At 42.1% G+C, this 9,441-nt stretch overlaps 1 long non-coding RNA gene across 1 annotated transcript; it reads right to left on the bottom strand.

The window, feature by feature from the left end:
* Nucleotides 1–1,627: 1,627 nt before the first annotated feature.
* LOC128120184 (uncharacterized) lies at nt 1,628–9,224 on the bottom strand. The gene is made up of 3 exons (XR_008221798.1): nt 9,137–9,224; nt 6,974–7,049; nt 1,628–4,276 (listed from the first exon to the last, which is right to left on the bottom strand). It is a non-coding gene; the product is annotated as an uncharacterized LOC128120184 (long non-coding RNA).
* Nucleotides 9,225–9,441: the final 217 nt, after the last annotated feature.

Raw genomic sequence — 9,441 nt, 5'->3', positions numbered from 1 at the left:
GATCTGCAATTGGGAACAGTAAGTCTGTTGCTATGAAACCAGGCAAGGAGTGTGGGGGCACTGTGGAAGCTAGCCACTATTTTTCAAAGGATATTTTATTAACCTTCCCTGCCCCCAAATATCCTGGCTACCAAATAAAATATAGAAGACTCAGATCTAAGTTTGAATTTACAATAAAATACAGTTTTAATTGAGACATACTAATTTTTTGAGACACGGTATTTTTAACTAGAATTTAAATTTAACAGGATGTATGCTACTTTGTTGGTTTTGTTTGTATTTTTTTGGTTCTTTTTTTTTTAACCAAATCTGATTCAACTGTCTACCCAACTTCTAACTTTCCATCCTGTTCTATAAGACAACCTGCTCCCTCTCTCTTCAGTGACTCCTTACACAACACCAAGGAGTCTGGCACATGATTCCGAAAGTCAAATGCCATGACACCTGATCTCCTGGAGAGATGCACAAAGAATAGTCAACCACATGACCTCAATAAATAGAATTCACCAATAATCCTGGGAAATTTCTCCCTCTTACCCAATTGCAATTTCACAAAGTTTTATCTAAAAATTTTAATGATATTTTAATTAACCATATCTCGTAATATCCCAATGACACAGGTGCCCTGCGGATTTTCACACTGTGAGATAAGCACTATGGCAACTCATAGGATGGTCCTAGTAGATGAGAGTGCCAGCTTTCCCTTCTGTCCTGTGCTGTAGCTCAGGAGGATGGATGAGAGAGAAGACAGTGAACTAAAACAATGTTTTCACTTACACCAGCTGTCTTAGTTAGGGTTTCTATTGCTCTGAAGAGACACCATGACTGTCGCAACTTTCACAAAGGAAAACATTTAATTGGGGCTAGCTTACAGTTCCGGATGTTTAGCCCATTGCTGTCATGGTTGGAAGCATGGCGGCATGCAGGCAGACATGGTGCTGGAGAAGGACCTGAGAGATCAACATCTTGATCCACAGGCAGCAGGTAGAGAACTGGCTTAAGCTTCTGAGACCTCAAAACCCACCCCCCAAGTGACATACTTCCTCCTACAATGTCATTCCTATTCCAACAAGGCCACACCTCCTAATAATGCCACTCTCTATGGGCCAAGTATTCAAACACATGAGTCTATGGGGGCCATTCCTATTCAAAGCACCACACTAGCCTAGCCTCACTTACCTGCAGAGACACTGAAGCTGAAGAAACATAAATAATAAAGACTCTCCCTGTCTCATGAGGAAATGATCATCTTCATGCTCTGGGCTATATCCTTTGGCTTCTCTGGGACACCCTGAACAATGAACAGTCAGGGCATTCATTCAATACACAAAAACTAACAAAATCCGTTACTCCACAAATAAATATATAAATAAATACATATGTTCATATATAATTTATGATGTCTGCCACCACAGAAAAGCAAAATGTCCTGATGTGGTATCTGTTCAGAGAGTCTTCTCAAATCATTGAGCAGGTCCTAAGTTTATGAACAGTCATAAGGAAAATGAACACATCTAAGTAGTAGAACTTCACTGATGTTTACATCTTTTTATTGTAAATAATAAAAAAAGAGGGCAAAACAAAACTAGTGGGGTATGTGACGCCACATTTGAGACAATGAGACATCAGTATGAGGTTCAGGCAAGTTATGGTTTCTCAATGAGTTCTCATGGCACTAATCAGATATTGGTGGTTTATTTTTGCTCTAAGTTGCTTTCTTCTCCCAAATGCAGGTGGTGCTGAAAGTCATAACATAAATGAAACATAGTTGTGAAGCAAAGGAAACATTTAACAATAAACAAGAAGACATGTCTATTGGTGAAATTATTAAGGCCACTCCACATAGTTAAAAGGGATGTTTATTTTGTGAGGTAACTTACAAGTGAAGGGATAGGCTACAGGGTCTGGGAAAGGTGTGGTGCAGTCCAGCGGTGTTCTCTGGAGAACTCTGCTTGATCTACCTTCAGCGTCCTGGATCCAGGAACCAAGAGAGCCTGCTCATCCAGATCTCAGGTCTTCAGGGTCCTGTCTCGACCCACCTTGTAGGCGTGACAGTTACTGAAGCCTCAGTGGGGGTTGGAACTTCCAGATCAAAGCTGGAATGGCTACCCACTACACATGTCTGTCTGGAGGAGTCAGGACTTTATCTGGGAGTCTTCAAAATAACATCGACCACCCACTGCTTGCAAGGGTAGGGCAAATGCTACTGACAATTATTGCATTTCATGCAAAGAGTCAACACAAGTGCATGTGACCTCAGCTGGTGCCAGCTCAGTTCTGCTGAATTATATAACAATGTGGTAAACTAGAAGCTTCACCTACCTGCAAATAGTGAGAGCCTGTATGAATTTATTTGGGGTGATCATGATGTGATATTGACATCTACAAAGTTCACCCTCAAGAACCACACAGCTGACTTACATTTTTTTCCCACACATTGTAAGTTTACAACTCTTGTGTGTTGGGCCATATATAGCCACATGCCGCCCATGGGCCATAAGCTGGGTACCCATGTTCTGGGCACATACTTCATCTTTGCTCTTCCATAGCATCTGGATGGCAGAGTTCTACTTAAAGAGCTCCTCCCCTCAGGTTCCTTAAGTGAAGGAGAGCTTGATTTTCTCTAAATCATCACATTGCTTTTAAAGGGCCAGGGTCTTTTCTTGGGGATTATCAATGCAATGGTCAATGTTTCATCTGCTTTTTAGTGTTGAGTTCAAAGATCCAATGTGTTCATGGCAAATCTACAATGTCTACCAGCGAAGGTGCTACTTCCTAAGTGGCAATAAGAGACCCAACTCCTTGGTCAGATTGAGCACTGGCATGGTCCACTTCAGTAAGTTGTTGGAGTTCGAGTTCAAATTTTGTCAATAGCCTCTGTTTGCTCTCATGTGTGTTTCTCCCAATGATCTCTATGATTTCCTGTTCTCACACTTTAAACTCTAGGTCCCTTGTTTCCTTCAGAAAGAAAGGAATTTCAGTCCTGGGTTTCTAGTGCCAACACCTTCTGTAGTTACTGAAAACAGCTTCCTGTGGCTATGGAGCTCTCTATTTTGTTTGTGATTCTCCCATGTCTTCTCCCCACTGTAGAGGTGTGTCAGACACGTCCTATAGTGTATGTTTTGAGAGCTGAGAACTTTGCACAGTGGGAGGTAACAAACTTTCCAGGATCAACAGCGTGGAATCTACGAGGAGATTTCCCCCTGGATCAACATCAAGATGCAGCTTGTACTAGCAGAAGACGCAGGCCCTAAGTTTATTTGGGATTTAAGAGAAAATTTCTGCCAGGTGTGAGTCTAAGATGTGGATTCAGACTTCAGATCCATCCTGACCAATGTAGTAATATACTTCTCCTTTCTGTGCTTCTGCCTACCCATTATTTCACAGGGGAAACACGCCAATGGTTTGGCAGGAATCAAAGAATACCCAATAACACCAAGTTACAGGGTGGAAAACACACTCCAGGCACAAAGCTACTAGTACTTTAAATGTATGCTCACACCTTCGGCTGGCCCTGTAAATTTGATATTTCAGTCCTGTGTGACAGACAAGGACCCTTATGCTCAGGGAGTTAAGCAAATTACCAGGAAAGAGTGGAACTCAAAGTCCAGCACATGGATGCCTCTAGAACCCATGTTCACACACTTCTCATTTGAAAAATGCTACTGCATCAAGAGTAGCAAGTATCTAAAAATTTTCCATTTAATCCTCACAACACACACACACACACAGGTGTTGGTGTGCCCTCTTTTATAATAAGCAGTGATGATCCTCACTGTAATGCAGCTAGTAACTGGTAAAGCTAGGGGCTATGCCTCCTATCTGAATCGTTGGCCAGATTTCTTCAACTAAAAAAGAAAAGCACAGCTTCCGAGTCCTGTGTGCTGGCAGTGCGGTTTCCAATACTATAAGGTCGTGCTGCCTTCCGTGAGTCTAGCTCCACTCTCCACATGCCTTCTGAGTCAAATTGTCTTATTCTAACCGGAACGAAGAGTCTTCTCAGTGTCAGCAGCGCAGAGCCCAAAATGGACTTCTCTCTGTCCCATGCATCATTCCCCCAAACAAAACTGCCAGCAAAGCTCTGCTTCTAGAACTTTGATTATGTATAACGCTGCTGGGAACCAAGGGGAGAGAGCCAGCTCCGTTTCTGACATCAGCAATGCCACAGCACTGGTAGGGAGAAATCCACCTTGCACTTTGTCAGGAAAGTCAATCTGATTCCAGATGACGGAGGTGGAATGCCGTCAGGGTGATTTGCAGGAACATTTTTTGATCACTAGGGATGTTTAAAAATAAAACAAAATATCTTGGTTAGAAATAGAATTTTTTAAGGACCATGACATCATTTTCTGAGCAGGTGATAAAATTGCTCATGACAATAAGCAGTGTGATGAAAAGTTTGCCAGGGAGAATGGCCATTTCTGAGATCTGAGGACCATGAGCTCCCAGGATCCCCACGTGGGCCCCAACGGTATTCCTTCATTTGGGCCCTGTGACTAAGAGGACTCATAAATAGAAAGACCAAAGAGAGATTGAGTGGGGGAGGGCTTGTTTACAGGAAAGCTACATCTTTTTATTTCTCTGCCAATCCCTTACCTTTGCGGACCTCAGAAGGAATAGGGAGGGGAAGAGGAATTCGCCAAACATAAACAAACAACCCTGGAAGAAGATCATATGGCCTCACAGGCCCTAGGCTCAGGGAATAATAAGCATCTTGGTTTATGTGGCACTTTATAGCTCAACGTACAATTTCAATGAGACCGCTTCTTTTGATCCCCCCCCCCAAATGTAAGTGAGGTCAGCTAGAATTATCATCCTCACTTGACACCTAAGCAGACTGGCACCAAGACGGAAGTAACATGGCTAGCTTGTAGCTGAACCCCATTCTGTGAGTCTAGAACACAGGGTACCCCTCCTTATACCACATCATCCTGAAAGAAAGTAGGAAGTCCCACCTATCCCATTTCTTCAGGTAGTTGCCTAGAAATTAATCAAACAAGTGAAACCTACTACAATATACACAAGACATCGAAACAGGAAGTATCAATAAAGAGTCAAAGTGGACAGGACAGGAGCTTAAAGACAACCAGCTAACACAATAGTGGGTGATGTTAAAGTAAATCAAAGATTATTTAACTTTCAAGCTAATAAAAACAAGGGGTAACGTTCCTTTAATGTGTTCTGTTCTTTACAAAGACAAGGCTACTCTGCCGTCATTCACCCATTCAAGAAGTGTTTCTATAATTCCATGTCCATTATTGACCTTACAGAACAGAATGGGAAAAGGCTTCCAAGGTTTGGGGTCATGGACAAAGAGATACAGAGCATTAATTTTAGAACTGCCATGAAATATCTGTCATATGTGCATGCAAGACAGTTTCGTCATATGCAAAAGGATGATACTGCCTTCTGCTGCCAGAAGTATTCGAGCATTCAAGAAGTTAATAAAGTGACTAGATTATAGACATCTGACATAGAAATACAAAATAATCATACACATATGAAACAAGAAGGACAGTCCTTTACGTGAGGGGAGTGGGAAAGCAGGGTAATCCAGACTCCAGCCGTGTCTCTTGTCTTCCTCACCCTTGGGGTCCAGACAGCACAGTGTGAGTGCTGCTGCTGTAATTCGCCTTACAAGAGAGATTTTGAACCCCTTTCAAGCTCCCACTGCACTTTGCAGGTATCTCTCATCCAAGCCTCCACATCAGGCTGTCATCAGAAGAGTCACCCCCCTGTGACACACACACACACACACAGCCTTCTTAAAGACAAGCCCTGTGTCTTCTCTACCCACTGCAGAGCCTTCCTAAGCTGTCTCTAAAGTGATGTCACCTGGTATGTATTAATAGATCAGTATTATATATGTATTATATTATCATAATAGATCAGTAATATATGTATTAATAGATCAGTGTGCAAATTGTAGCTTTGAGAGGTTAATATTCTGGGGGTGGGGGGCGGGGAAGGCAGAGTAATGAGAACAAATATACCCAAGTAAAGACAGTACTGTGCCGTGTTAAACTAACGAATTTCAAAACCTAAACAATCTCAGGATGGTATCTCTGCTCTACAGGAGATGCCAGTCTGGGCGGGCCTGCCAACAGTGGCAAGTAGAGTGTGAAAGGACTCGGAGATGTGCCTCCCAGGTTCGTACCCAGTCCAAGAACACTCCTGTGCAGTGAATCCACCAAATTCTGCTGATTACCCAAGTCAGTAGCCTACACAGCCAGCCATTTACCTCCTTGCTTCGGCCAAGGAGACGCTTGATCAAGTGCCAGCAAGTACAATGAATGTCATACCTTACAAGTCCCAAGGAGACAGCATGTTCCTTTTAGCATTAAATGCTTCATTCAGAAGAAGCCATTTAAAACCCGAGTCTGGTCTTTTTCCTTGATGAGCAATTGCAAGCTGCCTCCCAAACCTTTGTTTGTTGGGAGGAGAGAGGAAGGGTAAAGCATGTTGTAAAGCATTTTAATTTTCATCTTTAATGAAACAGATTGGATAGCAGGTTCCTTCGATTTGATTTGATTTGATTGTCTCCTGAGTGCCTTCTTGTGGATTGCAGAATCTTGTGGCACTTCCTGTCAGAACTAACTTTTCTACACGTTAAGGCTGTGGCATTATAGGCACAGTCTCAAGCCTGTGTCTTCCCCCAGCATTCCATCATTATTATGGTAACACACCAATCATAAATCTCAAAGCTGGAGAGGAGAGAAACATGCACTTCTTTCCCCTCTATTCTCCTGAGCACATAAAATTATATAACTCTCCGAAGCCCTCTTTTTATTGCTGTTTGGCCTTCTTGGCAGGACAAATTCTTTAAAAGGATTATTTCTTCGTAGTAATAGAGAATTAATGAATCCATCCAAAAACTCATTTATTTTAATTGATTAACAAAGACGTAGGAAAAAAAAAACCCTTTGGGTAGGAGGCAGGAAGCAAGCCTGCTCAGTGTGCCATTAATACTCACAGTGTCTCCTCTTTCATTCTCTGATGAAAGGAGAACAGCATCTCAGTCCGTTTTTAGAAGAAAACTAGAACAATGCCTGGAAGACATAGCAGGTCAATTACTATTTGCGGAATAAATGAGCAATGTAATTCAGAGACATAACTTACTTTTTCTGGGTCTCAATGTTTTCCCTTGCTCAAAACACCAAAAAATGATTCATAATATCTGCATTTCTGCCTGACGAGGTCAAGGTATCAGAAGAGATAAATTATGGCTTCGTGAATGTTGAGTGATGCGCAGAACTCAAGAGGCAGCCTTGTGAGTCATGGCAGCACTTGACCTGTGACCTTAGTCAAGACATTTCAGCTCTCGCAGCTCTCTTCTCCCCAACGAACAAGATCCGACTGCGCAATCCCTAATTTTATTTCCAGCTCCAAACCAAGATCTTTCGACAGCCAGCAAGTATCATTCCATGCAAAATACCCTTCTAGGAAGAAACATTTACAAAATTCCAAGAGATTTCAAAGAAAAATAAAATTCACGGATTTTTCTAAAATACTTTGTGCTGGTTATATTTTAAAATATCAAAGCAGGTCATCGGGGAATAACACAGGGAGACATGAAAACCAGATTTCATAAGAAAAGTCTTTGGGGGAAATAAAACTTTGAGCTGACTTCTGGTATGTGTCATGGAGTTCATTCTGACCTTCCAAAATGCTTGTGTAACAAACTTGGATTTGGCATTTGGTGCTGGCTTTTGCAATCCACCTAATGAGAAATACTCCTAAGACCAGCAAGAGTATGCTGCATAAAAACATGCAGGGAAATGTAGGGGTTAGAAGCAGTGCAAATACACTGTTGTAGGTTAAACAGGCCACTGCGCGTGACTATCAGGACAACACAAGGCAATTCCAGACACAAGAAAGAATAGACCCCCTCGCAGCTTTTAGGGGAAACTCATTGACTTACAAAGCCAGCAAATTTCCTACAGAATTCAGCTAAAGGAAGCAGCCCATCAAAAAGTACAACTGGGATGCAGATAATGGGTACCCACAGAGAATGAAACACACAAGACAGTTTGCTCTTCACGTTATTAATAAAATCACACATGACCAGCAATTAAAAACTCTTGCAAAATGACACTTGCAAATTTAATCTCCCATGTTTGATCCTCACCCTGGCGTGTCTTCATCACCCTTATTTTGAAAAATTATATCTCAATTGTTGTCATAGCTCCCCCCCACAAAAAAAAAAATCAAAAAAAAGCTTGTCTTGATTCCTGATCCATCTTTTTCACGGCTTAATGAACTATGTGACCACGTCAAGTTCAGAGGAAGTCCCAGAAACACTTCTTAGGGATAGCATTTGTGGTAGCCTGGGCGAGGCTTCCAGAACAAACAAGGTAGGAAGTGCCGGAAGTTCAGCCCAGCAAACATGGACATCCCATTGCTTTTGCAGCCAGGTACAGATCAGCGGTGCTCAGTGGTTCTTCTAGCCATGAGTCAAAGATTCACTTTGCTGCTGGTCCTCTTTAGCTCTTACTTTATCTTCCAAATTCATCACAAAAGAGAAGGTAATGCAAAATGCATAAGATACATTTAAAGTTTAAGCTTAGGATATCCATGAGATGGTCCAATGGACAAATGGACCTTCAACCAAGCCTGACAGTCCCCAGGACCTCCTGGTAGAAGGAAGGACCTGACTCCCACAAGAATGACGCAATTTAGTAATTCAACATCAGCTTTGACAAGTGCCCTTGCTTCCTTGTTATTGAATAAAATTCTTTACTATTCATCTCAAATTTCCCACTTCCTATCCAGCCCTTTGGAACTGGAGGGGTACTAAGACTTGGGCTCGGGCGAATGTATGGCCAGAAGAAGAAACAGATCTCCAAAATACTAAATACTCAAGCCAACATCATTGAGGCTGGCCAACTATGACTCTCAGATACAACCCAGACAAAATTAACTGAGTGCCCTTAACATTTTTACCTCCTCAGCACCACCTAGCCCAGGACCCCCACTGATCCCATGAGCTGATCCTAGATACCATTTTCTCTTAGAAACATTCCTGGACTACAAAGTCCACTTGGATAGCTGCTTTTGTGAATTCAAGTTTTGTCACACATCCTGTGCCCAACACACAGTTTTATAAACAACACCTTTTAACATTGGCATTCTTTACCTGTAAGTTCCTTATCACAGATAGTCCTGATTTGTTATGGCTGTTGTGTCCTCATACCATATCTTTCCTCAGGGTCCTATCTGCTGAATGAATGAATAAAAGAAAATTGCAGGTAAATAAGTTAGTGGTAGTCAAAATAGGGAGTCAGAAAAATGTTTTTGTTTTTTGGGGGTTTTTTTTTGGTTTTTCGAGACAGGGTTTCTCTGTGTAGCTTTGCGCCTCTCCTGGAACTCACTTGGTAGCCCAGGCTGGCCTCGAACTCACAGAGATCCGCCTGGCTCTGCCTCCCGAGTGCTGGGATTAAA

This window comes from Peromyscus californicus, unplaced genomic scaffold, assembly GCF_007827085.1.
Source record: "Peromyscus californicus insignis strain IS unplaced genomic scaffold, ASM782708v3 Scaffold_25__1_contigs__length_3188244, whole genome shotgun sequence".
NCBI lineage: Eukaryota > Metazoa > Chordata > Mammalia > Rodentia > Cricetidae > Peromyscus > Peromyscus californicus.
The sequence above is the reverse complement of the archived record's forward strand: the minus strand, read 5'-3'. Positions and strand labels throughout refer to the sequence as shown.